Source organism: Capricornis sumatraensis, chromosome 7 (assembly GCF_032405125.1).
Source record: "Capricornis sumatraensis isolate serow.1 chromosome 7, serow.2, whole genome shotgun sequence".
Lineage (NCBI taxonomy): Eukaryota > Metazoa > Chordata > Mammalia > Artiodactyla > Bovidae > Capricornis > Capricornis sumatraensis.
The window spans coordinates 100,126,694-100,135,460 of NC_091075.1; the positions used below are offsets into that span (position 1 = coordinate 100,126,694).

Here is an 8,767-nt window from a genome sequence, read left to right on the forward strand (position 1 = left end):
GGCAGTCGAGTTGTTAGGATTTTTTAGCTTTCACTGCTGGGGTTGAGATCAATTCCTGGCTGGGGAACTAAGGTCCCACAAGCCACTTGGTGCAGCCAAAATAAAAAAAAAAAACCAACCCAACAATAATCTCCCCCCCTAAACAAAAAACCCCAAAACAAACCACTAGAGACACTGAAAGTTATGTTTTATTTATTTTAAAAAAATGTATCAAGTAGTTTTGAAATGTGCTTGCTTTCTCATGATAAAACTTACAATATGGAGTGAGATGCCAAGGCATCTTATCTGTGCCTTGGTAAACTGTCATTCTCATTTCCAAGTTTGAATCAGCTTCCAAAATTTTATCTTTTAACAGTCAATGTCATGATACAGTTCTGCAAGTTCCTTCAATGTGAAGTTGTTCAACATCACTTCTTTTGAGACGCATTCATTGTTTACAACTGCTTTCCTATGTAAAACTTCACTAAGTTCTGCCTCCTACACACCTAGAACTGTTTCTTGAACGGCAGCAGTGTCAACACTCTCACAGTCATCTCTATCTTCTAACTCCATTTACATCCCATCCAAATCCTGCAGTTTTTCCACAGTACAGCCTCTCACTACTGCAAGGACTGCCTCTAATTCTTGGAATCTGAGTGCACATTCCACAGTAACATCCTTATCTGAGTTTGTAGTTTCACTAGGTAGTTTAACATTAGTGTTGACTTTGCGATGAAACCAGCCTTTACTGGCAGTAAACAGATGTCCTTGTAATTACCATTTCCTTCAATGTAGCAACTAACTTCAATGCCAAACTGATTGGTTTTTGTTCTTGACTACACTACAAAGGAGAAGTAAATGCTTCACTTCAACCATAAGTGGCTTTCTGTTCTTGGTGAAACTTTACACTGAAAGATGTTGAACCAGCTTTACCTTGCTCTTAAAATGTGGCTTGTACTGTAGCTCCATGTAGGTCGTGGTATCATCCTATACTTGCTTTGCAGTGGCCATTTTCAAAGCTTCTAACACTAATTTTACCTGCAGTGTTAATCATTTTTCAGTTCTTTGTAGTTCAGTCATATTTATTGACCAATTCCCTCTTCTGATTATCCATTTTTGTAAAATGTTCCATGGGCTTATCACTGGGAGACAAGGAGGCAACACAGTTACATGCTTTGCTATCTGTGTAACTAATAGATGTTCAATGACCAAGACTTTGAAAGAAGTGATGTAACTGAATCCATTCTTGATGCACACCTTTTCTTTGCATAATGATTCTGGAATAAAGAGCCATAGCCAAGTTTATGCGATAATACACAGTTAATATTGTGACAACTAAAACTTCAGCTGTGTTGTTGTGGGTCAGGTGCTGTTTAACTACTGTGTGAAAAGATTCACACATGTTGAAATGGTGCAAAGGACCTGTATCTAAAAAAGAAAAACTTGTGTTGGTAATTCACAAAATAGTCAACTTTTAACCCAATTTAGTTAACTACTAGCCAAGCCAAGTTCTAGATCAAATAAAACTGAAGTTTTTCTGAAATGAATGGTAATTCTAAGACTCTGAAATACTCACTGAAAGAATGTTTGGAGATAATGTTATATAGAATTCTTCAAATAAGGATTTGCAGACAGTCCAAACACACCCTTTAGAGTGTTTAAATTTATTGAGAATTTACAGCCCCTCCCCTCCTTTCAATAGTCTTAAGGACTGCAAAAGATTAAAGTTCTGGATAACTGCACTGTTGTCAAAGATTGTAAAACTTCACAATCACAAGGCGCAAGACCATATATGTATAAAATTCACTGAACAGCAGCCAGTACCGTGTTTACTTCCGGAAAACAGTAGCATCCAGCCCATCAATGTTTAAATTCTGTTTTTGAATCCGTTGATTTCATATATCTTATCACTAAGGGCCATAAAGTTTACATCAAACTTTAAGAAATAGAAAATAACTTAGTTAAATTTGAGAAACACCCCAAGATACCATGCCTAATTCACAGCAGGTTAATCTGGTATTAGGTTTGAGATTCTCAGCTCTGACTACCTGCCTATCTACTGTTCTTGAATAAAGCGCAAGTAAAAGGATGGGCATCCACCAGCATACCAAAGATTTATAGAAGATCCAATAGTTCAACCAATTTAAACCGAAGAATATATGACCTCTAAGAATTTCAGGGCCTGAAAGAATTATCATTATTTTTTTTAAAAGATGACTATCAAGGTTAAAAGTCCTGCCACCCCCCCCCCACCCACCCAACAGCCTCTCCTGAATCAAATGAAAATTATACTATCTTTGAAATATTTTTTATCTTTCAAAGCTGAATGAGGAAAAATTTTAATTAAATATCCACATTATGCTCAATACGTAACAAATACAAAATCCAATGTTTTTCTAAAATTACTATCTTAAAAAAATAAGTTTATAAACTTCTTACCTTACATAAATCTTCAAATTCTTGATAAATCTCACACATGGTGTTCTCTAAGAAAAACACCCTTCAATTTTATTCCTAAAACGAAAAATATTTACAGGCAAGTCAATGTACAAAAACCACATCTTAACTATATGCATCATGACTTTCTTTTCTTCATTATGTCCTCATTCACATACATTAATCACAACAAATCATGATGTGAACAGCAGTGGGAAAGTTTAATCATTGGACATTTGTACTTATTTTCAACTTGAGCTCTAGTTTTAAGTTTTTATTGCTTAGCTCCCTTTTAAAAATACATATAGGCACATTTCTATAGTTTTCCGTTTTCACACGTAGAACAGATTAGACTTCCAATTTTACTATGACTGGAAAAAACTCATAACAAGGATAATTTCAAGCATGTCACTTACTACTTTATACAGGGTCAGTTCAGTTCAGTCGCTCAGTCGTGTCCGACTCTTTGCAACCCCATAAATCGCAGCACGCCAGGCCTCCCTGTCCATCACCAACTCCCGGAGTTCACTCAGACTCACGTCCATCGAGTCAGTGATGCCACCCAGCCATCTCATCCTCTGTCGTCCCCTTCTCCTCCTGCCCCCAATCCCTGACATTCCAGGTTCCTATGCAATGTTGTTCTTTACAGCATCGGACCTTGCTTCTATCACCAGTCACATCCACAGCTGGGTATTGTTTTTGCTTTGGCTCCATCCCTTCATTCTTTCTGGAATTATTTCTCCACTGATCTCCAGTAACATATTGGGCACCTACTGATCTGGGGAGTTCCTCTTTCAGTATCCTATCATTTTGCCTTTTCAAGGCAAGAATAATGAAGTGGTTTGCCATTCCCTTCTCCAGTGGACGACATTCTGTCAAATCTCTCCAACCCCGCCTGTCTTGGGTTGCCCTGTGGGCATGGCTTAGTTTCACTAAGTTAGACAAGGCTGTGGTCCTAGTGTACAGGTTAGCTTATGCTAACTTGGAGGTGTCTTCTCAACATTAACCCTGGTATTGGAAGAGTACCCATACCTTCCTGACCTGCATATAGGTTTCTCAAGAGGCAGATCAGGTGGTCTGGTATTCCCATCTCTTTCAGAATTTTCCACAGTTTATTGTGATCCACATAATCAAAAGCTTTGGCATGTTAACAAAGCAGGAATAGATGCTTTTCTGGAACTCTCTTGCTTTTTCGATGATCTGCAAGGAGATCCAACCAGTCTATCCTAAAGGAGACCAGTCCTGGGTGCTCATTGGAAGGACTGATGCTGAGGCTGAAACTCCAATACTTTGGCCACCTCATGTGAAGGGTTGCCTCAATGGAAAAAGACTGACGCTGGGAAAGATTGAGGGCAGGAGGAGAACGGGACGACAGGGGATGAGATGGCTGGATGGCATCACCAACTCGATGCACATGGGTTTGGGTGAACTCTTGGAGTTAGTGATGGACAGGGAGGCCTGGCGTGCTGTGATTCATGGGGTCACTAAGAGTCGGACACGACTGAGTGACTGAACTGAACCCATACCTTAACACATCCCCAAACTGGTTATGCCTTGCTCTGTGTGTAATGTCTTTGTTATCAGACAAGGTTTCCAATGATCAAAAACACTAAAAGAGGAAAAGTGGGAGAGTCGTCTCTGCTAACAAAGAACTTTCAAGCAGTGATGATGGGAAAAGACTCAAAAGATTAGAAGACTCCAGAACTAATTAGAATTTTGCCTATTTAGAACATTATGTGGAGAAGGCAATGGCACCCCACTCCAGTACTCTTGCCTGGAAAATCCCATGGACAGAGGAGCCTGGTAGGCTCCTAGTCCATGGGGTTCCCAAGAGTTAGACACAACTGAGCGACTTCATTTTCACTTTTCACTTTCATGCACTGAGGAAGGAAATGGCAACCCACTCCAGTGTTCTTGCCTGGAGAATCCCAGGGACGGTGGAGCCCGATGGAATGCCGTCTATGGAGTTGCAGAGTTGGACAGGACTGAAGTGACTTAGCAGCAGAACATTATGACTGCTTGACAACATCTGTTTTACTCATTAAGAGGGACAGAGCCCAGGGCAGCGGTGAGCAGCAGAAAGAAAAGGACATATACTCACCCTTTGGGGAAAAAGGGCAAACTGCTCTAATTCTGCTGCTGCGTATTTGTATTTTTAATCCATCCTATCTCAAATATTTGTGTAACTGCCTACAAGCAATCAGACTATATTCCTTGAAATACTCTAAATAGAAATTTCAAATTTTCCAAGTCATTCTGCACCCCAAGGAAAATAAGGCAAAGGATACACAATTTCTATCTACAGTTTAGTGTCACTGAGCTTCTCTAACCACTTCCACCTAGGAGGAATCAGGAGAGAGGAAATGGGTCCAACAACAATAATACTTAAAGTATTTAATTACGTGGGCTCCTGTCCATGGGGTTTCACAGAGTCGGACACGACTGGAGTGACTTAGCAGCAGCAGCAGCAGTCAGGCTCCAAGGTGGTCTCTGATGACCCCTCCCCTCTTGGTAGTCACACCTTTGTATAGTGCCCCCCTACACCACACTAAGGCCAACAGAACAGGGCAGAAGTGATGGCTGTCACTTTCAAGTGAATTTAAAAAAAAAAAGTATTAAAAGACAAGCTTCCATCTTGGCCTTTCTCTTAGACCAGTCCCTCTGGGGAAAGCCAGCTATCACGTGGTAAGAACACTCAGGCAGCCCATGGAGAGGCTCACATGGTGAAGAAGAACTGAAACCTTCAGCCAACAGCCATCAGGGAATGGAGGCTTGCAAACTGAAGACAGTTTGGAAGCTGATGTCTGTCTTCTACCTCCTTTCCTTACTGTTTGATCAGTGTTTGTTTTAAATTGCTAAATATTGAGCAATCTGTTACACAGCAATAAACACTAACACAGAAAGTCAGAACTGAAGTGAAGTGAAAGTCGCTCAGTCATGTCCGACTCTTTGCAACCCCATGGACTATACAGTCCTTGGAATTCTCTAGGGCAGAACACTGGAGTGGGTAGCCTTTCCCTTCCCCAGGGGATCGTCCCAACCCAGGAATCGAACCCAGGTCTCCTGCACTGCAGGCGGATTCTTAACCAACCAAGCCACAAGGGAAGTCCCAGAAGGTCATAATCCATATCCAAAAAAGTAAAATGTACAACTTATGAATTAGAGGAAAAGGTCTGAAATTCATGGGCAAGGATCGGATTCAGAACTGACTTTATACTCAGTCACTAATAATTTCAAAACCCCAAGGCGTTCTGAAGAATAAAAATCCCCAGAGAACCAACAGGATGAAAAATTCTGCGAGAATGTCAGTTACTACATTTTATTATAGCAGGATGACAAATAAATGTAAAACTAGCTAAAAATCTGACAAAAAGATAGGTATTCAATAAGGAAGATACCAGTCCTAGAAGGCAAAGCCTCTACTTTTGCTTTCATAGTTGAGAAGAATGTGTTAAAAACAAAAAATCGTGCACATACAAAATATTTAGTACAACTCAATAAGCATTAGCTGTTACTAATTTTCCCCCAAGTAAGCAATTAATGAGATTTTATAACAATGAGATTTTCTGTTTTTTTAAAACAGAAAGTTAGATTTCACTCAACCCTTTAGAAATATATGTTCTACTTGGACAATCCTCCCCTTCCACTCACTGCTTTTGTACCAGGAATACTTAATATGCTAAAAAAAGAAAGACATTAGATTACCTCCCCTGCAGTTTTAGTAATTCTCTTCCAAGACCCAGGAATCTTTTTCCGACATCTTCAAGAATACAATTCCTGAAAAGAGATATTTTATTTCAAATTATTTTTTGCACTGGTCAATGCTTTCTACAAATAATATCTTTAATACAGCTTACATATCCTCATTCATGTATTCAGTAATCACATAAGTTCATTATGTGAACAGCAGTGAAAATGTTTAATCATTGGATATGAAGCTATCGAAGGAAGCAACTGCTAAATGCTAAGTCGCTTCACTCGTGTCTGACTCTGTGCGACCCCACAGATGGCAGCCCACCAGGCTCCGAAGGAAGCAAAGATATAATCAAATGATTAAATTGAGAACTTCAATGTGACCAGGAAAAAAAATGAAAAATAGCAACAAAATGTAAAGCTTATTAGCAAATTTAAAAATACATAAATACAACTCAACATCAATGAATCCATTTATAAAGGATTGCATGCTTCCCTATCCAGAAGCACACTAAGTATACCCACAGCAGCGACCCCTGGTAGCTGTAAAGTAACTTGGTTACTTTCATCGAGCAGGTGTGCATTTAAGTCAATTGTTACCCAACATTGCAGTTTTCTGAAACCCATCTGTAATAAATAATTAGATGGATATTGTCAAGACTTTGAGAGCCACATTCTCATGAACTAATTCAGCAGGAAAGAAAAAAATCCCTTCTTTGTACTCTGATGCTGAACTGGCAGCTCTAGCTTAAGAAAATGAAAAATGAGTGCCTGCACCTGGACTCACTTAGGAGTAGCACCCACCTCCGTGGCCAGCTCTCAGCAGGTTAGATTATCCCTGAGCCCATTTTAACAGCAGCCGTTTCGCCCAGGGCTCTACTTCCATCAGAAATGCCCAACACCCGCAAGCATTGCTCTTTTAATACTCCATAATGGTAACTTTAAGTCTCCATTTAATGTTACCTTTAATGGGTTGAAAGAGCATAAGCGTGCTTCACTGGTACCAACACTTTTTCAGTTCAGTTCAGTCACTCAGTCGTGTCCGACTCTTTGCGACCCCATGAATCGCAGCACTGCCAGGCCTCCCGGAGTCTACTCAAACTCATGTCCATCAAGTCAGTGATGCCATGCAGCCATCTCATCCTCTGTCTTCCCCTTCTCCTCCTGCTCCCAATCCCTCCCAGCATCAGAGTCTTTTCCAATGAGTCAACTCTTCACATGAGGTGGCCAAAATATTGGAGTTTCAGCTTTAGCACCAGTCGTTCCAATGAACACCCAGGACTGATCTCCTTTAGGATGGACTGGTTGGACCTCCTTGCAGTTCAAGGGACTCTCGAGTCTTCTCCAACACCACAGTTCAAAAGCATCAATTCTTCAGCGCTCTGATTTCTTTATAGTCCAACTCTCACATCCATACATGACCACTGGAAAAACCATAGCCTTGACTAGACGGATCTTTGTTGGCAAAGTAATGTCTCTGCTTTTTAATATGCTATCTAGGTTGGTCATAACTTTCCTTCCAAGGACTAAACTGAATACTACATAAGCATATTATAATGGAAAGCAACTGTGAACAATACCTTGAGATGAATCTTTTCAGCCCAAGTCTGGATTAAGTAACAAGGGAGAAAGAACAACCTTGCCTGGAAGTGTTGGACTCATTCTTGCAGCTAGAGACAGAAATAAAAGTTAGGAACATCTGTTTTCTTTAATGAGCCTCCAAAGTTGAAGCAGGAAAGATGCTACATAATATACTAAGGACCTCTTCAAACATACAAAATAGAAAGTACGCCTCACCTTGGCTCCATTTTGTTTCTTCTGTAAAAAAGTCTCATACCGTAAACATAAAGAGCTTTAAAAAAGACATCGTTCTAAGATCTTCTCACTCCTGAAAACTATCCACGATGCCCCACATCCCAAGCAAAACCATTTCACTGCCCTCTCTCCTGCCCCTCCTAGTACTTCTATTGACGAGTCCCTACTAGACCGTGCGCTTCCCCCCAAACCTCCAGAACCTTTTTACCTTATCTCCGTAATTTCCGTTGCGGCAAAGGATCTTGCAGGAACGAGCTCGTTGAATTAAAAACCGACTTATCTTGGTATTAAATTCTCATTAAATCCTGAGGCCACATACCTACTCTACCAATAGCTCCGACATTATCTCCGCATCAGATAACTGCAAAATAAAATGCAAGAAAATGACATGCCTCCCATTAAAGAATTTATTTGGGTTCTAATTTTGCCTTCAATATTTCTAGGGCGCCACGTTCATCCTTTCCTAGCCCTCCCGTCACTTTCAGAGCTCGCACCTTGAGACCCATCGGCATGCCTCTGGATTCGCCTCAACTTTTGTCCTGCCTCTCCCCCTTGGCATTCTCTGGCCGAGCCTCGGAATAAGCGCGATGGCGCTAGATTTCACCAGGCCGGACGAAAAACAGACCATTGCAGCGAAATACACTTATCACCCTCCAACGAGGAGCGAGGGGAGGCCCAGTGGTTGACTTAATACCCCCCCGGCCTTTCCGATTGGCTGCTGCGACGTGACGTGCTCTGTGATTGGCCACGGCGGCGAGCGCAGCGCCGGCGGAGAGGCAGGGCGGGAGCCAAGGAGCCTTAAGAGCCCGCCTTTCTCAAACAAATAAAGGTGGTAGCTGCGGAG

General features: G+C 41.1%; 1 long non-coding RNA gene across 1 annotated transcript; it reads right to left on the reverse strand.

Moving 5' to 3' along the window:
- Positions 1 to 250: 250 nt before the first annotated feature.
- On the reverse strand, positions 251 to 8,535 carry LOC138082079 (uncharacterized). Its single transcript, XR_011145081.1, has 6 exons — positions 8,418 to 8,535; positions 8,132 to 8,284; positions 7,689 to 7,778; positions 6,121 to 6,192; positions 2,419 to 2,493; positions 251 to 1,407 (listed from the first exon to the last, which is right to left on the reverse strand). It is a non-coding gene; the product is annotated as an uncharacterized lncRNA (long non-coding RNA).
- Positions 8,536 to 8,767: the final 232 nt, after the last annotated feature.